The sequence below is a fragment of the Onychostoma macrolepis genome, chromosome 13 (assembly GCF_012432095.1).
Source record: "Onychostoma macrolepis isolate SWU-2019 chromosome 13, ASM1243209v1, whole genome shotgun sequence".
Lineage (NCBI taxonomy): Eukaryota > Metazoa > Chordata > Actinopteri > Cypriniformes > Cyprinidae > Onychostoma > Onychostoma macrolepis.
Genome location: NC_081167.1, coordinates 18,164,231 through 18,188,359, shown reverse-complemented (window position 1 = coordinate 18,188,359; position 24,129 = coordinate 18,164,231). Strand labels below are relative to the sequence as shown.

The window sequence follows — 24,129 nt, the reverse complement described above, 5'->3', positions numbered from 1 at the left end:
GCTCATGCTTGAGGGATCGGGCCAAACTGGAAGGCCTGGCACCTAGTCAACTCGACAGAAGCGGCTGCCTCTCCTCTTTAGAAAGGCACAGGCGACAAAGAGCTCATCAGCGCTCGCCACTCAAGAACCAGCAGGGAGGCAAACCATACAGTAGTTAACTCGCTAATATGGGCAGCGTGTGAGCAGTCGTTGTATGACTTCCAGAGCTCAATAAAGGCTGGAGGACGGCAAACTCATCGTCCATTTAGCGAGAGCCCGCTACTGTTAGTGGTGCACAAAGAGGCTTTTGTTGTTCAGTTTTGATTTTTTTTTTTAATTTATAGTTGCATTACTTTTGCTTGGGTAACTCTTTTGAGTTCAAGCTTTATGTTAACCTTCCCAGAGAGGGAAATGACATACCCTGAGGGTGTTTCTGTGTTTTGCCGGGACAGAAAAGAAAGCCAATCTTTTACGACATATTGCGGTCCTCCTCTCCTGAAAGAGCACAAGTAGGCTTATAGCTGTTTCCACAAAATAGGTCATTTCATTTAAAGGTGACAAACATATGTCATTTACGGTCACACAGAATGCCCCCACCACCATTTCTGTCCATGTGTAAAAAATGGGAACGTAACATTTGGACTTGGCGATCAAACCTCATATCCAATTTGTGTTCCTATCTGAGGGAGAGGGGAGTCCGTAGAGACCCCGGGGCAGTGCTGCCCCTCTCAGCGTTGACATTTCATCTACTGTGTGTACCACTGAGCTATCAATTAAAACAACAAAACCCACACACACCTCACGACACTGCCTGCTAGGATAACACTGAGAAAACTAAGGTCAGCTACCTTTAATAGTGGCATTACTAGGATGCCATCCTGGGGCCAGCAACTCGAATCAGTATGACTTTGGAATTCAACTGAATTGTGTCAGTTAGCTTAAGTATGTGTAACAGAGAGAAATATCTGAAATCAATGTTTATATATGTGAAAAATTGTTCTTGCATCAATATAAAGTATAAAATATGGTTGTCAAATTTTTATTAAAAATAACAAACTGTTACAGGAGGTTGCAAGACTAGAAGCTGTCCAGGTTTTTTATGAATATTATTTATGAATATTTTAGGTCCCTCTTTATATTAGATGGCCTTAACTGTTATGTCCTTTATAATTTAATACAATGCACTTATTGGGCCTCATTCATGAAACACGAGCAGAATCGTTCGTAAAGCTGTTCTGACGTAAATTTTCGGATTCATGAAAATGATCGTATTTTCAAAATGTTAGTTGGTAGGCCTACGAAAGAAATCTACACCTGCTCCCTACCACGTGTAAATAGTGCATAAAACGTTCTGTGTACTTTTTGGCAAACTGATGACACTGAATCTTGGTACTACGGAGCCCGGGAAGTCACCTGTAGGAGAAAAAAAAACAATCCGTGCCGACGGTTTTGCAATCCGTTCCCTCAGTTTATAAACCGTACTCACGAATTCTTAAACTGTTCCCTCGGTTTAACAAATCATGCCCACGGATTAATAAACCGTACCCACGAATTTCCAATCCGTGCGCTCAGATTTTGTAAACCGTACCCTCGGTTTTTGAATCCGTACCCACAGATTCATAATCCGTGCGCACGCTTTCACAATCCGTTCCCACGGGTTTGTAAACTGTACTCACGGATTCATGCAGCAAGCTCCTAGGTAGCCTACGTGTTAACGAATCATATTGTATATTGTTTTATTGCATATTATTATGTGGAATAGGCCTACAGCAAATTGTAACGGACATGAGTTGGAATACAACGATTTAATAAGAAAGATGTGCGTCAAAATCTTGTTTAATTTGTGATCATCTTAGACTTGATTATTATTGTATAATAAACCTGGCATTGTGACTGACTTTGGAGTCATTTGTTACTCTTTTGTAAGTCGTTTTGAATAAAAGCTTCTTCTAAATGCATGTAACCTAAATATATAACAACAACAACAACAATAATAATAAAAAAATAATAGTTATTATTATTATTTTAATTCATAGGCTAAATAAATGAGTGCACTTAAGACAGTAAAATGTTTGTCATAAAATAATTCATGAATGCTTTATTTTTAATAACATTTTACAGTTTTGGAAATGTGTTTGTGTACTATTCATTCTTAACATGAAGACTTATTTTGGTGATTTTATTATACATTTTATATAATCAGTTCGGAGTAGCACAGTGCTCATTCAACAAATGCGCAGCTAAACAGATGAGTTTTGAGTCTAGATTTAAATGTGGCTAATGTTTTAGCACATCTGATCTCATCTGGAAGCTGGTTCCAACTGCGGGAGGCATAATAGCTAAAAGCAGACTCCCCTTATTTTGTGTGAACCCTTGGTGTTTCTTTTTTTTTCTTTTTCTTTTTTTTTATTATGCAAACAAACATACAGATACTTACAGGTAACAAATCAAATACAAAATAACCAAGGTCAACAAAACATACATGACAGCCAACATGATTTGTGTAAGTGAGTGTGTGTGTGTGTGTGTGTAAGTGTTGGGGGTGGAAGTACGGTATATAAATAAAGGAAAGTACAACAGACATGACAAAAGTAAAAAAAAAAAAAAACATAATAGTAATGATAACAGTAATAATAAAAATAATAATAGTAATAATAGCATTAATAACAAAAATTAGAGGATGGAGGATGAGGAAGGTGATAAGTAATAATAGTAATACTAGCAGCAACAATATCAATAAATAAATAATAACAGTAATAATAATAATAGTAATTAACTCAATTAATCAGAAATGAGGGGAAAGTTGGAGGGTGAGGAGGATGACAAATATCAATAATAATTGTATTAAATAGTAATTAGTAATAGTAGCAACAATAACGATAATAAATTTATTCATCCGAGACAGGGGGTGGTTGGGAAATCAGGAAGAGGACAAATTGTAATAATAATAATAATAATAAAAATAATAATGGTAGTAATAGTAATGACGAAATAATAATAGTAATAATAATAATAATAAAGCTATAAATAGTAAGATATTGTAAGGCTGCCTCTGGGCCCTCCATGCGTAAGGCATAAATTAGGCCCAAAACGAGCCATCAAGGAGAGGTGCTGCGGGGCACAAGGCCCAAAGTCCCACCCCCGGCCGCCACTCACATGCCACGCTTACCCTACATATGTATATGTATTGTTGAGTGTATGATGCATTGAAAAAGCGTGACGTGCAGCATGGAACCAGTCCAAAGTCCAACCCTTGGTGTTTCTAACTCGATCCTAATGATCTGAGTGGTCTGTTAGGTTTATATTCAGTGAGCATATCTGCAATGCATTTAGGTCCTATGCCATTGAGTGCTTTATAATCGAGTAAAAGTACTTCAAAATCAATCCTAAATGTAACTGGAAGCCAGTGTAAGGACCTGAGGACTGGTGTGATATGCTCAGATTTTCTGGTTCTAGTCAGAATCCTGGCAGCAGCGTTCTGGATGAGCTGCAGCTGTCTAATGGTCTTCTTTGGAAGGCCAGTGAGGAGACCATTACAATAATCCACCCTGCTGGTGATAAAGGCATGAACAAGTTTCTCTAAGTCTTGACTCAACACAAAACATCTAATTCTTGCAATGTTTTTGAGATGATAGTATGCTGATTTAGTTACTGCTTTGACATGACTACTAAAACTAAGGTCTGTCTCCAGAATCACCCCAAGATTGTTTACTTGGTTTTTAGTTGTTTGACCCCTAGACTCAAGGTATGCATTCACCTTGAGAACTTCATCTTTGTTTCCAAATGCGATGACTTCAGATTTCATCCACATTAACAGTATCTAACTCTGGGGGGAAAAGTTTAGTATAATAAAATCACCAAAATAAGTCTTCATGTTAAGAATGAATAGTACACAAACACATTTCCAAAACTGTAAAATGTTATTAAAAATAAAGCATTCATGAATTATTGTATGACAAACATTTTACTGTCTTAAAGGTGCTGTATGTAGGATTGACACCGAGTGGTTGAAATAGGTATTGCAGTCCAAATTCAAAATATTGGAGACGGTTATTTTCACCCTCCCCCTCCTCCTCAGGCTTGACGCACACACAGGTTGCCAGATTAATGATATCAACAGGAACTAGTATGATGATGATGATAAATACGCTGTGTTTTCCGCCAACTGGCAACCCGCGGTGCCGAAATACAATTGGGTTTCACAAACCATAACAAACACAGACATTCCGGGCCGGAATGCACATTTTCAAAGGAGAATAACTGACTGTAGCATTGTTTTTCAGATAAACAAGTATGTTAATTTAGCATGTTTCTTAAATATCTGCAAACATATTATGGTATTTTTATACTTTAATAGAGTCAAAATCCTACATACAGCACCTTTAAGTGCACTCATTTATTTAGCCTATAAATTAAAATAATAATAATAACTATTATTTTATTATTATTATTGTTGTTGTTGTTATATATTTAGGTTACATGCATTTAGAAGAAGCTTTTATTCAAAACGACTTACAAAAGAGTAACAAATAACTCCAAAGTCAGTAACAATGCCAGGTTTATTAGACAATAATAATCAAGTCTAAGATGATCACAAATTAAACAAGATTTTGATGCACATCTTTCTTATTAAATCGTTGTATTCCAACTCGTATCCGTTACAATTTGCTGTAGGCCTATTCCACATAATAATATGCAATAAAACAATATACAATATGATTCGTTAACACGTAGGCTACATAGGAGCTTGCTGCATGAATCCGTGAGTACAGTTTACAAACCCGTGGGAACGGATTGTGAAAGCGTGCGCACGGTTTATAAACTGAGGGAATGGATTGCAAAACCGTCGGCACGGATTGTTTTTTTTCTCCTACAGGTGACTTCCCGGGCTCCGTATGATGCACTTCCATTTTCCGTTTGCTCTGGTTTTGTAATTTATTTAATTTAATTTAATGTATTTATTTATTTTGTAGCTGAGAGTTGATGAACTATTTAGTTCCGGTTTAGCTTTGGGTAGAACGCAGCGCTTGTCACTGTCACTTTTTAGCCAGTCGTCCATTCAATGTAGGAGGGGCGGGACAAATACCACACCGACCAATCATCCTACTTGTACAACAACTGAACTGGTTACTGCATTTTTATATTCAGTAATATTCTTCAAAATGAGATGCTAGTAATACGTTACTACCGTGGATATTCCACTTCATAGCAACCAAATCGACAGCTGGAAAAAAGGTTTTTTTTTTTGTTTGTTTTTTGTTTTTTACAGTCAATGGGAAAAACGCTGTGCCACCAAAGCGTTTTCAAGCACCACCAGCTGGCCGTTTTCAGAAGAGCTCCTGTAATTTTTCAGGTGGCTAAAAACGCTTTGGTGGACACACGTTATTGAATATTTATCGTTAGCCATATGGCCAATTAGTCTCTTTTTGCATTTATGCAATATACTGGAGCCAAACTTGAGAAAGTGAATATTCCACTGCGTTCCTGGACACGAAATTTGCGTAGCTGTAGTCATAGGCCGGGATTATGCTAATTGTGAATGAGTGTGCACGAGCGCCCTATTTACGAATGATTGGAATTCATTAACATACACGTTTAACTATCAAATTGGACGTTTACGAAGCGTTTGTGAATCCGGAGGAGAGTTTTCGGGAAGGTCCGTTTTTCGCGCAAATTAGCCTACTCAGAATTTACTCCTATATTTACGAATGTTTCATGAATCAGGCCCATTGTATACATACATGTTTTTACATTGTACTTTATATTTAAAAAAATACATTTAGAATTACTACTATTACACTGTTGACCCATCCCTTACCCTTAAACCTACCCATACCACCAAACCTGTCCCAAACCTTACACGTATCCCACCTCAATAGCAGCAAAACGATTTTGCAATACAACATGAACACAACAACATTGTACATTGTACTTATTTTTTTAATGTAAGCGCATAGTATTTAATGCCACCTAATATTAAGTGGGACCATATTTTAATATTAATATTATAATTTATAAACATTAATAATGAATTAAGTTTTTATATTTAATTTTTGTTTTAGTAATTTTGCTATGTACTTTTGAATTTTCTGTTTGTTTTTTTTTTTTAATATTTTAACATAGGTTTAATTTATTTTTATTTCCGTTTTAGTACTTCAACCTAAACTTATTTTTTCATTTTGTTAACTTGGCAACATTTTTAATCATTTAACATCTTTAAGTTTGTTTTCATCGAATAGTTATTTATTTTATTACATTGCCACTCTACTTTTTCATGTTCATTTTTCCAGGGTCACCCTTCAAGATCTAGTCCGTGTCGCCCTCGAGCCCAGGCCCGAGAAAAAAGTTCTAGTTGTCTTGAGTGAATTGTCTTGCCTTTAAAGGATTTTGATGTTTACTCACACAATCTGAAACACTGTAATCTGAATCTATAACACTTGTTGTGTGAATTTGGAGTGCAGTAATTACTGTCTTTAATAAATGCACTAATAATTGTCTCTAATAATAGCTGTTTACCGTTTACAGATGCCTGGTTTGTGAATATGTCCTCTTATCAATCCTGAGAGACAGAAAACTGCATCATACTGAATACTCCAACCGCAGTCGGAGCTGGTACCACAGTGAAGCGCTTGAGGTAACCACCCAAAATTGACTAGCATGGGGCATCATTGGTCATTGTTCAGTCTTGGAAATATTTGTCCAGTGTGTTTGTAAATGGTGACATGCTTTTGGTGGTATGGTTCAACCAGGCTTGAAAATCCACGCTATAACATGTATAAGCATACAGGAAGTGTATTTGAATTACTAATCTCGTATTTCTATGAGTAGTTTGAGTTTTCCTTGGATGGGCATTGCCCACCTGTAGCCACTCCCCCGAGCTAAATTTATCAAAATCATTACAAATTATATACTACCCATTATGCACCATAATGGCCATTGTGCAGAATTTTCATCAGAGCGAATTCCCAGTACAAATGCCTTAATAACTACACATTTTTCTGATTTTAGTTTATATTGTTTGTTAGTTTTTGAAAGTGTCTTGACCAAGAGACCTTCCACGATTAATGTACATTTTCATAAATAAAGAGTTATTCTAATATCAGTTTTTCTAATGAGATAAGAAGATGTGGCTTGTCCAAAGTGAATATGAATGCCATTTTTCATCATATTCATCAACCACTCCATGCTGATGGGTTCATTACCATCAAATTAGAGATAAAAATCGTGCTACTGCCCTGAAATGATGTGGAAAGGCAGCGCTGATAAGATTAATGATGAATACATTAGCGTTGAGCTAGCCATAAGACACATCTCAGATCTCTCGCCACGAGCACACGCTGAACAGATAGCACTTATAATCGAGTCTGCACCAGAGGTAAGGGGGTCGAATCTGTAAGCGGGGTCCAGAAAAAATGCCGAATTAGAGCTTGTTCATATTTTGTGGCTCAACAGTGCTTTTGTTTTACAACGAAGACTGTGAGCTTATCAGCTTGGCGGTGGCAGACATTGCAGAAGTCAGGGGACAGCCGACGGACAGAGCCAAGACTCTGTGACAGATCGCCACAGCTGACAGCCTTTAACGTCCCATCTAATTTATGTCGTGTAGGGAATGGGAATGAAATGTTAATAAAGAATCTCTGCATCACATATTCTTAACTGCAGCCTCAGGCCTCACTCTGCATCTGTCATGGAGATGAATACAGAGAAAAGGAAGGAGGAGGAAGAACCGAGTGGCACAGAGGGATGGAGAGTTATCTTTACACATGTAGCTGAAGCCAAAGTCATTTTAGACTTAAAATGAGCAGGCTTAACAAGCTCAGCAAAACGAGTAGCGTGTTTACAAAATAAGCCACTATATTCTGGCTATTAGTTCCGAATCGTAGATTATATCCTGATTGAGTGTTCAGGCAGTTTGAATTGACTGAGTGAGTGGCTAACATTTATCTCATGTCTCAAGGCTGTCATTAAATAGATTCTCTTGTCTGATTAGTTAAACATGATATTGAGCTGTTTGGATTTCCTCCAGCCAGGATGACAAATGAGCCGGGTCATCTTACACAGCCAGGCCTGAAGAGGGCAATGTGTGCTCGTGTCAGGATTAGGCATGTTTCTCACACCTTTCCCTAATCCACTGAAAATGTGCTTTTTAAAAAAAAATAATGTACAGTCTATTTTATATCTTTGATTCTGTTCTCTACAGACCAGTTTTGATATGCTCTTTGCAGTCGTTTTAACACGCAAGTGCTCTAAAATATATTAGCAAAGCAGATATTCACTCAAAAACGCACTTAACCCTGTTATGATTTTTTTTTAAGGTTAAGGTTTTTTTTGTTTTGTTTTTGAGGTTGCTGTTCCAAACTGAGCAAAATGTGCATGGTACAGGTGTTATTTATATAGAAAGTGAGATTAAATTCTGCTTGTAAATCAATTATCAACTACAGTATATCTCAATAATATTCCTTAGTAAAATTATAATTAAATCCTGAGTTTTATGATCTCTGTAAATTTGATCGTGGGGGAAACTATATATAATGCAATGCAATACAGTGATGATTGAGAGATATAAATGTGCAAATAAACATTCCTCAAAATCCTGATGTGTCATGTTTGATACACGTTACCATGAATAGTGTATGGATAATCAAGTAAACAACCTGTTGTTTCAGTTTAGTAAATGTTCATCTTGAAGCATTGATATTGGTGTTTACTCTATGAAAATGAATGATTTCACCTTTAAAAAAACGACCTGCAACAGGTATTTTCTGCAAAGTTTTTCATGTGCCAAATATGATTAAGTATAGGTTTTATAGGGTTAAAGTTATTTGACATCTGCCTAACATACACTCTCAGAAATAAAGGTACAAAAGCTGTCACTGGGGCGGTACCTTTTCAAAAGGTACATGTTTGTATCTGAAGGGTACGTTTTGGTACCTTAAAGGTACATATTAGTACTTAAAGTGTACATACTTGAACCTAATAGGTACATTTTGAAAAGGTACTGCCCCAGTGACAGCTTTTGTACCTTTATTTTTGAGAGTGTAAAAAATGACCTTCTATAAGTCTATATATGAAGGACTGTGTCTTGATATTTTCTTTAACATGATCATCTGCATGTCTGCTTATGAATTTTTGTGATTTCTTGATCCTGTCAGTTTATAGTAATTTAAAACAAGGGCAAGTTGTCACGAGTAACCTAGCGGAAAGTAGCCTAAATGGAAAAGTTGGTTTTAAATAGTTTTTGGTAATTACCATGAGGTTAAAGTTAATATATCTCACACAGCAGGAGGGTTTTATGGCCTTTTGCTTTGTATTGCCTACCCAGTTACCCCAGCACTCAGAGCGCAGGCAGACATGCGAGAAATTAAAAGTGAGGCCGAAACAGATTACTGCTAAGTGCTCCGATGTTCAGGCGAGAGAGGAAAGGTGGACACTAAAGGACTTTTAGAGAATCGGAGGACATCCATATAGCCAAATAATAGATAAGGAAAAAATGGTCCGAAAAGAAAGAATCTCATATCTGTAATGGTCAGTCGTTCAGGTGCTGTGCCTGGACCATTGAGTTTTGTGGTCAGATTCAATTTCCGATATTTTATTGTGGCACTGCCACTCCATTAAGACTCATTTCCTTCTCACCAGTAGTGACTTTGGGGGACCAGAGGAATTTGAAGGCCAATTGACTTTTAATATGAATCACGCTGTGATCGCCCCATTCTCGTCCCCCGCCTACAAATTAGAAATGGCAAACAGAGTGTCCCCATCAAAACGCTCTCTTCATGTTTTCCGTTCATGCTCCACAAGTCCCCCGGCTCCACCCCAGTTGCAGCAGTGTGTGTGTGTGTGTGTCTGGGTTTCTCTGTGTGTGAGTGTATGGGTCGGTACAGGTGACCAGGTAACGTGTTGCAGCATCATGATGTTGCTGTCACAGGCTCTTTTGTTTTGGCTTTCACATTTCTGGAAGACATTATGGAGACAAATGAAAACTGTTGCTCTTTTTTTGTTGTTAAAAAAGATTTGGTAGATTAACTGCACTTTCTGTAATGACCTACAGTATATAAATAAATATAAGTAATACAAGTAGGAATAACATAGTCTATAATAAATAAGTAGGATTATTCTGAATTTATAACATTTGAAATTTAGCAAATATGTAACCTAACTATGAATTGCTGTTTTGTAATTTTGATTACTGTTATGTAATTGTTAGTGAACAAAAAGTATTATTCTACATTTCATTTACACTGCAAAATATCTATCTATCTGTCTATCCTATCTATCTATCTATCTATCGTTCTATTGTTCTATCGTTCTATCCTTGTTTCCCACCTAAATATCTTCACAACAAGATAAATTTCAGCAAAATTGAATATTAGGATTTTTTTAGAGAACATATTATGAATCAAGAAATATAAGCAAAAAATATAACAATTTGAGGCATATGCTTAAAACAAGAAAAATAAGAAATAACCAATGCAATAAAAAAAGTAAAAACTACTTTAAATATTCAACTTTTGTTTTGCTTTTCAAATTAATCGATTTTGCTCTATGGATGTTTAATATAAATGTAAGCGAAATTGCATATTAGGTTTTTAATCCGATTATTTTGAATAAAAAAATATTTTTTCCTGTTTTAAGCAAAAATATAACAATTTGAGGCTTATGCTGTAAACAAGAAAAATATGTGCTAAGGCGGTAAGAAAAATAAACACTTATTTTCAATTTAAAAATATAAATATCATTGTATATTTTGGTATTTATTTGATTTAAATTTTAAAAAAAGTTTTCATTTATTTGATTAAGTAAATTAATCTTGTTCTAAGATAAATTTAAACAAAACTGCATATTAATCATGAATCAAGAAATATAATTGTCTTGTTTTAAAAATAAACACTTCTTGAATTAAATCTTTATCTTGTGTTGTTTAGGTGTTTTTACTAAACAAACAAAAAAACAGGACAAAAATACTGATTAGGAAAATTAATTTTTCGTTGCAGAGGGAGTCAGCACTCAGAGGCAACATGTCTTGCACTTATACACTGTAAAAAATGACCCACATCCCACTACTGTACACAACTTGTGACTTCATGGCGCTCACCATGTCAGCTTTATATTACGCCCCCTACAGGAAATACCTGCACAGTGCCGTGCTGCCAGTCCCAAGGCCCTGAAGCACAAATTCATTAGTATGCACAGACACTCTCTCAGTGTGTGTGGCAGGAGCTGGAGCAGGCCGGCGTGGAGCAGAGGGGAGACAGTATTTTATCCACGCTTGCCAGTATTATGAGGCTGAGCGAGAGATTCACATTATCGTAATGGGAAAGTCAGCGCAGCAAGATGATGCCCCGGAGCCACGCCACTGATTGGCTGCAAAGCTGTATTTATATATAGCAGAGTGAGTTCACTTTTAGTTCAGCACTGAAGAAGAGAAACAGGCCTGCCTGCCTGCCACTTCATCTGCTGCACAGAACGCTATAAACTTAGCCTGGAGTTTAGGACTGCATACTTGGCCATGTGTGCTGTGCAGTAAAAAAAAATTGATGCCCATTTTCAGTCTATGTGGTTTATGCAAATAACAATTCCATTGACCTCGGTGGACTTTAATATGATCGTATTATTCATAGTTTTTAAGATGTTAACAAGTCGTGTAAAATTGTTCCTTTCTCCCCCTCTGAATTTAAACGGAAAAATAATGTTAAAACATTATAGTTAAAATATGTTTATTGGTTTAGCTGTAAATGACTTTTACTTTATGTATACTGTGGAAATTTATATTTGATTTAACAGATCCAAGTAAAATACAACAAAATACAACCAAAGTATAACTATAAATAAATTGTCAATCTAAAATTATATTCAACAAAACAATACAGTTCGCTATGGGAAGTACAGGTGTAAAACATTACATTTAATAACATTTTATTTCTGTTGTAATATTTTCAGTTATGTATATTAGAACAGTGTTTCAAGTTGCGTGTTATGTTGTTTAATTATTGTTTATTGTTTTAGCATCATATCAGGTTTGGGGTCAGTAAGATTTCTTTTTTTATTATTTATTTATTTTTTTAGTTTATTTTATTCTCACCAAGGCTGCATTTATATAATCAAAATACAGTAAAAAACAACAACAAAAAAACAGTAATATTGTGAAATATTTAATATATTTTCAAATGTAATTTATTCCAGGGATGGCAAAGCTGAATTTATTACTCCAGGCTTCAGTGTCACATTATCCTTCAGAAATCATTTCAGTATGCTGATTTGGTGGTCAAGTGACATTTATTATTATTATTATTATAGCCGAAATCCTTGACTCTGCCACAGCCTTCAAATTAATATTTGCATCAAAATTCTTTGCATCACATTTGTAGAAGAACCATGTGTGTCTTTTTACTGTTTCACCCAGATTGAATATGTGGAAGTATGGCTAGTGAGAGTTACTGTGGAGCTTAAACTTCAGGCTTTTTCTCATATAAAACTATTGTTTGGTTTCAGATAAATCATTTAACATGCTTTTTTGTAATTTTTTCAGCTTGACGTTGTTTTTCTCCAATCATTGATTCTGTATGGAAACGAAAAGCAAGAACATTTTGCTAAAGTTCTCCTTTAGCTTTCGGCAGAAGAACGTGAGGGAGCAACATGAAGGTGAGTAAATGACGATGAAATTAAAATTTTTGAATGAACTAGGCCTATCCCTTTAACTACCTAACTTTCCCTGAGTTAGTTATACTCCCCTTTGCTGTGTGCGCTCCTATATTTGCACAGCATGCATTCACGCACCAACAGGACTTGGGTACTGCTACAGAAATAAAGATGAGACAGTAAATAGTATGACACTAGCCACAGTCGTTTCCCCCTAATCAGCTGAAACCACAGTGCCAAGTCAGAGATTCTGCCACTGAGGAGAACACTGCATCATTTAAAGAGGAACTCCCCTGGACATGCCTCAAAATTACTGTACAAGGAAAATGCTGACTCTGAAGAGGCTTTTCGTATTTATGAATAAATTGCTCTGTGAAAGAGAAAACGCATTGAGAGGAGAGAAGAAAAGGAGGCAGGCTGGAAGAAGTAAATCATAAGGTGGAAATGGCTCATTATGTTAGTGATGAGGCCGGGTAATGCCTGCTTGACCAGCCCAGCGTCTGTCAGACGAAGATGCATTGATTAACCCTTATCCATTACCCTTCAACCATAGAAAGAGATGCCGCAGACAAATAGATATCACTTTAAAGTTACAGTAATACCACTGGATGCACTGCTGCATACTTACAGACAGAACATTCAAAGGGTTTATTCTAGTTTGTCTGTGATTTAACCGACAAAATAAATAAGTTATACAGGTACATATAATATTAAACTGTGCACCTGGAATTTGCAACATCAAACTGTGTTAAATAAAGCCCATCAGAACATCCTGGGCTGGTGTAATTAGAGCTACATTGTGTCTCATTGCAGGCCGACTTATACGCTGTTCACCATCCTCGAGAACGCAGTCAGCAGTTTGTGTCACCTGTTTACCCCTGGTTCTTTGCTCTCATTGGAATTGAATGGCTAATGAGGGATATAAGTGTGCATTGGTGTGTTGTAGCACTTATTTTTTGTGTTATATTCTTGCTTTGTGTTTCAACGGCACCTGTTTGCAGTGCATATGTGGGAAAGAGGGAAAAGAGAACGATATCCCACTTCACAAGTCTCTATCTGCTCCACCAGGACCCTTGAACATTTTAATAAGGTCAGCTTTGTTTGAAGGCCCAGTACTATTTGAAAGAAGAGCAATTTAAGCAATCAGACTTTTGATTTGTGCTTAGCAGGAGAAAAAAATACAAGTACTTTTGAGGTTTAGAGTTTCATTTAAATATAGTTTATTAAGGAGTGACCAATGCGATTTAAAGTTGCATGCTGACAGTGCATTATCATGTTTACATGTATATTACCTTAAAGCTTTTGCTTAGAATAGACCTTAGTCAGGGTAGACGCCATATTGAACTTAACACGACTAGCAATTTTTACAACGGCACACATGATGTAAAGGTCTTAGATGGCACAACTTTCATAACTCAACATTTATGACGTTTTTGCCTACTGAAAGTTTTTTTTTTTTTTCTCAGAAAGATGTTCATCACTTGAGCAATTGGTGTGTTGTTAAAGGATTGTTTCATTACTGGCAAAAATTAAATATGGCACTACCCTGACTAAGGTCTACAAAATAGTCCTTTACATTCAAAACAATCTGACTAGCAATAAGAGCAAACGATATTACAGTAATATTACAAATGAGCATCTCTGAAGTCATTTTCACTACATCAATAATTGAGATGCAAGATTGCACCAGTTGTGTTTGTATAAAAGTTGCATTTGTATAAGATGTGTGTAAGTGTGTCTGCAGTTTAATGCAATGGTGAGACTAAATGATCAGTGCTCTATATAATGACCTATCAGAATCAAGAATTCTAAAGTACTATAAAATAGTGTAACAAGTGTTAGGTGTTGACAAAAGGGTTGCTCAAAACAACCTTTGAATGAGAAATTCCGAAATTTGTTCGTCACTGAGAGCTGAGGTGTCAATTGAACATGATATGGTCTGACTGCGGCACATTCAGAGCCGGTCATGCTCGGCTTGTGGAAATGATGACCGCATAATTCTGGAGCGAATTTCTGTTCCTGTTGATGTGTTAAATATGTGTGGTCTGTCCATGTGGGCTGGTTAGCATAGACGGGGAGACATTTTACACCAGAGAAAGCGTTCTTTAAGAGGACAAAATCCTTGTGCGTGCGAGAGTTGGCGTGTCTGTATGCGTGTGGTGCAGTGAACATGCTTTGAGGGATTGTGCCCCAGAAAGTGAGTCTCGGTTGGGGAAAATGCTGAGGCCAGCAGTTCCCACCTGCTGGAGCAAATCGGATGAGCTTACATTCCCATGGCTGATCTCAGAACGAAGATGTTTATGTGCATACATAAGGCTGCTACAGGCTCAAACAACTCACAAAGTTTAACAAAGTATCTTTGCTATTGTTGCTTGTTTTATATGTCCAAACCGCAAGTAACTCTGGTTTGGTCAGTCATTGTAAAATCTGTGAATATTACCTCCTCATGGCAAACTTTACAGTATACTGGAAAACTCAGTTTTATCGTTTTTGGTGGGAAAAATATATAAAATATCTTTAGTAAAATATGTTATTCATTGTGGAAAGTTTTTATTTTTTTTTATGTCAGCTTACAAATAAAATGAGAAATGGCAAGTTATGGGAATTATACTTCATAAGACATTTACCTAAAATGTCTTTTGTATATTTGTACTTTGAATATTTTGGATGTTTCTTTTGTGAAATGTGAATTAAAGAAATGCTGAGTGAAGATTTGATTGATATTTGGTGAGTAATATTTTATACATTAGTGTCCATGTTAAACACACTGCATGTCAATATAATTCATGTAGTATACTAATAATAATGTAAATAATAACCTGCTAAAGAAAAATGATTACATATGCTGTTCTTTAGTGTTGATTACTAGGTACATATGCAACAATTAATTAGTGTATGCTGTTTTTATAATTATTACTTTAAAATTTATCTGATAAAAACCTAAAAATTGTATATGCTGAATACACGAGAAATGTGTCATGCTTGTGCTTTTTTTAATGCATATTTTTCTTATACAATTAATATTTTTCATAACAAAACTTTTTTTTGTTGTTGTTGAAGTTTCCCATTTTGGGATTAAGGAGTCATTATGAATTGATGTTAAAAACGAGAAGCTCCAGATACCAGGATCATTTGTAAAGATATGTCAGAAGAAGCAAAAACTGAAAGTTGTAGCAGCTTTAATGAATAAACAGACAAACAACACGACTGTGAATGTGATGTTGTTTTGAAAGATGGAAATTTGAAACTTGCTTGGAAGTTTGAAATGCTTCACATATTCTCTTGATAAATATCTGACCGAAAATACCTATCTTTAGAACCTCGTTTTTAATGCTTGTGTTTTTAAATGCATTCTTTATTATGTTTTTATTTTGTAGGTGTTTTTTTTTTTTTAGTTTGAAGGCTCAGTTGAAGATGTACATTTCCTCACTGCATTCAATCAGTTTCAATCATCAGTGGAATGACACTATGTCCATCCGTGACCAATAATGGTAGCATGAAGAACGGCAAGCAAAGGTATGTTTCTCAAAGGTAGCCGTGTGTGTGTGCGAGTGTGAATCCCCTACCTTCCATGCTTTCCAATGTGGAAGCACACAATTCATATGCTAAAAACCTAATGTGGTTTATGTATGTCATTTGAGATCTTGTTATATTAATTTGTGTTCATGTGTGTCCTCACAATCTAGTGTAAATACTTGCCCCTGTTTTGTAGCGTCTGATAAATTACTTAATTTACTGGATGTTAATGACACATTCATTGATTTAGAAAACAGTTTTGCTTGTTTCCATCTCACAATTGTTTCTTTGATGAGCTTTCGTACAAAATAATTGAGCCTGTTAATTAGCTTCATTATGAGTGCCTAATAACCCTAAAGCTTTCAGGAAATAGACTTGTGTCTAAAGGCTGAAGTTCTTGACATTGTTTATCCCGGGTGGCTGCTCCTTTACAAAGGCTTCTGTAATTTAATAAAATGACTCGGAGAAGAGGGATGTTTTTTTTTTTTTATGATTTTTGTTTCTTCTCTTTGTATGTTTGTGCAAGATTTCTGCATAAACATACCCTAAATATTGAGTTTAAATATAATATAATTTAAAAAAAGAAAGGAAAAAATACACTGAAAAATTTGGTGTGTGTATATATATCTACAACTGTATTGTAATATAAATATAATATATAACATTATTTTACAATAAAATGCATTTTTGTAGATGCTTTTAGATGCTCAAAGTGACTTTCATTCCATTCAAAGCATGCCTTTTCTGTCCTTGTGATTTTTAACCCATGACCTTGGTGTTGCTAGCACTGTGCTTTATTGTTTGAGCCACAGGAGTGATAGATTAAACTAAATGAACCTAAATAACACACGGTAGGCTATGCGTCCGTATGCATGTCAGTATATGTTTATAGGGTCCTGATGGGAGCTCTTTTGTCCAGTCTGAGGTTGAGTAAAGTGCCGCCTGCCGTGGTGTGACAGAAGCGACTGTGTGATTGAAGACGCTGGGCTTTGAGAGGCTGTTGGCAGCTATATTTCAGCACAGAGATGGATGGACTTCATGATGCGAGTTTTGCGTCAGGGTGAGCTCCGCGCCTAACTAGGCCTGAATAATTCACAACGCCCGTTATTGCAGAAGGGCCGATCAGCAGCGACGAAAGAGGCGAGAGACGAGATAATAACATGGCTCGGGGTATGGAGATGAGCGCCTGTGCATCAAGCTGATCTGAATAGTTAATGCGAAAAGAGAGAGAGAGAGTTGATGCTGGAATAGAGCAGCAGTGGCCCTTCGCTAAGTCTGGGTAATGGATGGAGAACGCCAGAGACAGTTATGCTAGAGTGCTGGGCTGATCGCTGGTTTGGGGCGATGAGCTTAACTCCTTGTCTCTGGATCGTGTCATAAAGGAGGAAAAATACCCACCAGGTCCTCTCATAAATATGCTAAGAAGGAGGAATAAGGATCTAAATATGATTTTTATGAGTGACAGAGAGAGAGAGGGAGCGAGAGGGTACGCATCCATGGCAAAGTGCTTGGCAAACAAAGGAAGGGCAATATTTCAGTACATTTGCTGCCAATGTTGTTCTGTTTGAGGTGAGAGGCTGCAATAACAACAGTAAATTCAGATCTGCTTGTGTCATTTAAATCCACATAAAAGATGTTGTTTATGCTGACATTATCAGTCTTATCAGTGCAGACAAATACAATGCGAAACAGTAGCGGGAAATAACTCTGCTTTATTTAGGAGAAAATGCAAAAAACCCTGCCCGAGGTGTGAAGTAAACCTGCCCATTCCTCAGCTATTGTGTGACAAAAATCATTAATATTACACATATAACATTACACTGGATTTATAATGCATTCCGCATAAATCCTTGGCCGTAAATGATTGTAAAAGAATGTGAGCGGGTGGCACCGGGCGAAGTCGTCATTTGCTATCCGCTTACATGTTATTTCTATTTTGCGTCTCCCTGGCTTCTCTCGCATCCCACGTCTGTGTTCTTAACAAGTGTCCAGAATGCAGCGCGGGTGTCAGAATCTAGCACCGGTGCCCTCTGACCCCTGCTAATCTCCTCTCACTCCGAACAGGTCAACTCATAAAACTGAGTGACAGGATTTTTACCAAGAAAAATGTTTGTGCATGTGGCTTCCCCTCTGGCTCATGTGAAGCATACAGTATCCATTTCGTGACAACAATTTATGGAGATCTAAATGAGATGGTAGCCGTTGTCACCTTAGGGTAGACGACTTTGTGATTATGTGTGTCTCATCTGATGCAAGACAAATGGTCCTACTGTTTATTAGAATAAGCAGCTTTATTATCTTCAGTAGTCTGAAAGTGCAATGTTCTTTATTTAGACTGTGGTGGTGTAGTTATTTATGTCATCAAAAAATATTATGAGACAACTGTATTAGGCTACGTAGATTTGCAGCACCTATTATAAATGATAGTATTTTAGGGCAAGTGATGGGAATGTCCATTGCGTGTGTTCAGTCTCTTTCTTCTCCTGTTGTTTTGTGCAGCCTCTGCGTTCGTCTCGGTTCCGGGCTGATGGCGAAATCCAGCACCTGTTGTGCAACACATATGTAGGACAACCTCCTCATGGCCTCAGTGTGTTGATCAGCAGTGAAGCTGGATATCTGTGGCAATTGTTACGTGACGGTATTAACGCGATTGATTCAAAGGCTGAACAGCAGGGCTGTCATGTGATAACATCTGACATGGTAAAATATACGGCAGATATGGCACTTGGATGTGTGTGCAAGAAGAAAGACTGTGTGCGTGTGTGCATATATGTAATATATTAAACGCATGCACACACACACACACACACACACACACACACACACACACAGTATATGTATGTTTATGTTTAATTTCATTAAAACATTTCTGAATAAAAAAAATTATATATTTAAAATAATTGAAATGTAAAATCTAAAGTCATAACCTGCACTGATATGTTTTTAAATTCATACAATAGAGTAAAAAGTATAGAAGCTATGTTTAGGGGAAAAATCATGATATGGTAAATCATTGACATCATGAATCAGAGTCTAACTTACGAGACAAAGGTCATAATTTGGACATAAAAAGTCATAGTATTTCATAATTTTGCACTTTAGTGCACTTTAATGTCACAGTTATGGCTTTATTTCATAAATTTGACTTGCATCATAATTAGGACTTTTTCTTAATTTTTACTGCCATAATTTGTTTCATTTCATATGACTTGGTATCTTATAATTTGTTTTTTATCATAATTTGTCAATAATTTTGACGTTTTATCTCATCATTATGATTTATCTCATATTTATGACTTTTTATCTCAATTTTAGCTGTCATAATTTCAACATTTTATCTCATAACTTTTATGTCCTTGTGAATTTTCATAAAAATGATGATTTACCGAAGTGTAATATTTTTCGTTATGCGGCAGAAATGGACTTCCCTGAGAAATTGCCAGAAATTATTGAAGTGAATGCAGTTATTTCCAAAATAGCGAGTGTAAGAGAGGCACTTTGACAGAGTGGTTGTTTCAGATTGATTTGTTAAGAATCAGCGTCAAAACATGAATGAGAGGGATCTCCCAGCTTGCTGGATCTCTCTCAGAGTGAGAAAGGTCCGTTCTGTGTCCAGAGGTTAATAGGGGTCAGTTGAACAAAATCACAGAAGTTGCGACTCCTGTTTGGGCAAACAGAGCAACAGAGATCTGTTTCAGTGACTCAGTCTAGACTGTGGCAGTTTGCCTTTCTCTTTTAGCCCATCTGGATGTTTGATCTGGTGTAAGCCGTCGACCTTGCAGTGCTTAAAACCCCCCAAACCCAACAGCAAGGTCAATATGGCACAGTTCCTGCACCCACATTATCAGTCAGGACTAACCCTGAGGCCTCACCATAGCAGCTGATTCAACACCAAGAAACATATAGAAAATCGGCGGTAACAGTCTATTCTGAAACTAACACCTTTTTATTATTCTTGTGTTTTCCAGAAACACAAGGGAATTATTAAGGTTGTAGGGGCACATTAGCAGACACAATTCTCCATTAAAAATACCAGAGCTGAGCTGTTTCAGTGATCCTTCTAGATCTGCAGTTTAATATCTGAAGTCCATCAGTGTAAGGGCTTTGACCTCACAACATGATGTGTGACTCTGTGGTCTTAATACAGAATGAAATGAAAGTAATGGAAGAATTATTGTACCCAGGGAAAGGGTTTATGACAGATTAGATGACACATGTCAGGAGAAAGACATCTGGTGCTGGACTGAGGAACATGGATGAATTCCTTTTACAAATTTGATGCTGTGCTTTTGTTTTTAAAGGTAAATGCTTTCCAAAAACTTGCCAATTGAATTCAGACAGCAAATGTAAAATAAAAAAAACAAAAAAAACACTTTTTTAAAAATATAATTGGTTTGTGGAAAACACTTCATAAGAGTGTGATGTGTGCATGGTTTAATTGGATTAAGGATTGCTAATATTAACTAATTGCTTACTTGATAATTAATTTTATTTATAGATTCGTGATTCTCTTATTTAATCTGCCAATATGTGCAGTTACGTAGTTACTTAAATTTAAAAATGTTAAAAAGTAATATATTTTCAATATTAAAGTTCTGGAGAAATTAATATATTGGCAGACTAAAAAATAATTTAAATATAAAATAATATAATTTAATAAATTTTAAATAATAATTTTATATAAATAAAATAAAATAATTAATAAAAATAAATAAAAATGATTTAATCTGTCAATTTTCCTTTAAATCCAAAACAGCTGGTCCTATATAAAAAAATAATAATAAATATATATATATATATATATATGTATATATATATATATATATACACACACACACATTATATATGTATATATAATACACACACACACACACACACACACACACATATACACACACACACACACACACACACACACATATACATATACACACACACACACACACACACATACATATATATATATATATATATGAAGATTGGTTGTATAGCACTTCACCCAATACATATTGTTTCAAAGCAGCTTCACAGAAAATGTTATTAGACAATTTTTTTTTTCCTTGAGTAAAATCGTTTCAAATTTAGGTCACATGCTATTTTAAATCTGCTTCAAATGCAGACTTAATGAGACGTCTTCTATGCCTTTGAAGGAAAATACGTAATATCTCGGAAGCTTTGCACTCGTTAATTATATTCATGTGAAATGTCTTCCATGGCCCCGTGGAAATTCTATAGACAAACAGAGGAAAAGGGGGTTCAATAAACTTGAGTTATCTGTGAGTAGGTATGAGAGAGGTGCGGTCATGCCTGTTAGAGGTGTAGTGGGGTTGTGTTGCACCCCGTGTTGGGTTAGGGTGTCGGCCCTGAGCCTCTTATTGAATTACAACAAAGGCAGCTAAAGGTCAAGCCTCTGTGGCAACACTGTGGCCACGCACCGGCCACTCTGATGGAAACCCGAGGTCGTTTGAAAGGTGCACTGCCGGAATCTGTCCTAGTGGCTTTTTCCAAGGGAGTATTCCATGGGGGAAGTGGCCTGAATGCATGAGCATTTGATACCATATTTGCTTCGGAGTGGAGTGTGTTTTTACTTTGTCATACTAAAGTGACCATTTTTACACGCTTTACCATTAACTTTCAGTTCACTCAGAAGCATCATTCATATTCAACCCAAGAGGGACATTTTGAGCATTTTGATCTTGGTCAGTCCTGTCAAAATCCGCAGATCATCGGCTTTAAAGTGACAATTCTGTTGGTCTACCTGTTGTGCAAAACTAAAAGCTATACAGATAGACTATCCTGTCTAACACTAATGTACAGAACTACCTAATTGTTTAACAGCATATTTTGTTTTCCCTCGGTCTTATTTCTCTAATTGCACCAAGTATACAAAAATAATGTTTCATGATGTCCTTGTCATCAGGTATGAATATTTGATTCTGTATTACTGAGAAATTTGCCATTTTTGTGTAATTTTGTCATCTGTAATCCGATCAAAGGTTTATTTTAGGGTCTCTTAACTAGTTGCTTATTAGCAAGCATATTACTAGAATATTAGCCATTTAGCCATGACCTTATTCTACATCCCTTATCCTACCCAGTACCTAAACTTAACAACTACCTTAACTATTAATAAGCAGCATATTAGGAATTTATTGAGGGAAAAGTCGTAGTTAATAGGGAATAAGCAGAATTTTGTGCAGTTAGATTGATTGGCAGTCTAGTTGTAAGTTTTAAACCATTTATAGGTTTTTTTTTTTTTTAAATAAATGAATATTTGTACTCAGCAAGGACACATTTAATTGATCGAATAATGTTACAAAATATTTCTGTTTCAAATAAATGCTGTTCTTTTGAGCTTTATATTCATCAAAGAAGCCTGAAAAATCAGGCTTATCAGTTTCCACGAAAAATATTAAGCAGCACAGCTGTTTTCAATACTAATATTAATGTTTCTTGAGAACCAAATCAGCATTAGAATGATTTCTGACACTGAAGACTATATTAATGGCTGCTGAAAATTCAGCTTTGCCAACACAGGAGTAAGTTACATTTAAAATATGTTAAAGTAGAAAACACTTATATTCACGATGTTACCGTTTTTACTGTATTTTGATCAAATAAATGCAGCCTTGGTGAGCATAAGAGACTTCTTTCAAAAACATCAAAAATCAACCCAAAACTTCTATATTTCTAATATATATTTGTTTGTATTGTATGTAATTTCTGATTTGGTGACTTCATCAGGAGTGAAGCAGGTATTAGTATCACTGTAGGCAGTATGTCTTCACAAAGACTCAAGGGCTCGTAGGTTTGTCATGGTGAAGTTCTGAGACCCCATACCGTGGAGCTCCTCCAGCATTTTCCATGGCTTGATATGGAACACGACTTCAAGCAGGTTAAATGCTTGAACCATTTAGCGAATGAATTCAGAAGGGTTTCAAAAACATCTAGGAAAAAGAAACTGAAGAACGCACATTTGACCCACCAGTCTTTAGTGTTTGGTCTGTTCTAAAGTTCCTGGTATTATAATTCTACACTGATTTAGTACATCTAATGAGAAGTTGCTGGGCGTAGCGCCTCTCAAATGATCAACCAGGGTGTCTGTTTAGGGTTGACATGAGCCTTGAGCTGTGCCCAGGCTAAATTATAGTCCTGCACTTCTCCTCTCTCGGCTGAGCGAATGCTGATTCAAGCAAAAATTCATGCTCACCTCACCATCTTTTGCCCATCCTCTGTTCTCCACTCCTCTTTTAAACCGGGCCAGAGGGAAAAATGCTTCCTCTTTCTCCTCACTCTTAACTCTTCTCTCCCTCACCCTCTGTTTCTTTCACTTTCTTATTTCCAAATGTGCAAAAAGTGTGTGCGTGCTCTATTTTTGAACATGCAAACTTATTTGACTTCCATAACCAGATATATTTCTAACTGAAATGGTATTCAATTAGATAAAGATATAGGATGGGATTTGATTTGAGCAGTCATAAATTGATTGGATAGGAAAAAGTGGGAGTTAAATACCTAACTTATATTTAAGATTTTTTCATGTTTCTAAAAAATAAGTCACTTATGCTCACCAAGGCTGCATTTATTTGATCAAAAATACAATAAAACAGTAATAATGTGAAATATAATTTTTTTATTTGAATTTATTTTTAAATGTAGTTCATTCCTGTGACAGAAAAGCTGGATTTTAAGCAGTCATTACTACAGTCTTTAGTGTCACATGATCCTTCAGAAATCATTCTAGTATGCTGATTTGGTGCTCAAGAGACATTTCTTAGTATTATTATCGTTCAAATCTGTTTTTTGCTGATTAATATGTTTGTGAAAACATAATACACTACCATTCATAAATTTGAATAAGTAGTATAAACAAATAAATTAATACTTTTATTCAAGGACACATTAAATTAATAGTAAAATTGAAAGTAAAGACATTATAATGTCTTCTTTTGGTTCTTTTGAACTTTTTTTCATCAAATAATCCTAAAAAATAAAATA

General features: G+C 36.0%; 1 protein-coding gene across 5 annotated transcripts in view; it reads left to right on the top strand.

Annotated features, from left to right (window-relative positions):
* lbx1a (ladybird homeobox 1a) overlaps positions 1–24,129 on the top strand; it is a 64,029-nt gene that overhangs the window by 18,875 nt on the left and 21,025 nt on the right. For 4 of the 5 annotated variants that reach the window (XM_058796583.1, XM_058796580.1, XM_058796581.1 and 1 more), the window contains 3 exons: positions 6,505–6,613; positions 12,506–12,618; positions 15,993–16,131. The gene's annotated coding sequence lies outside the window, so the exon portion shown is untranslated. Of the gene's footprint in view, positions 1–5,037; positions 5,215–6,504; positions 6,614–12,505; positions 12,619–15,992; positions 16,132–24,129 lie in introns of those variants that run through there. The other variant, XM_058796582.1, reaches the window with a different exon arrangement.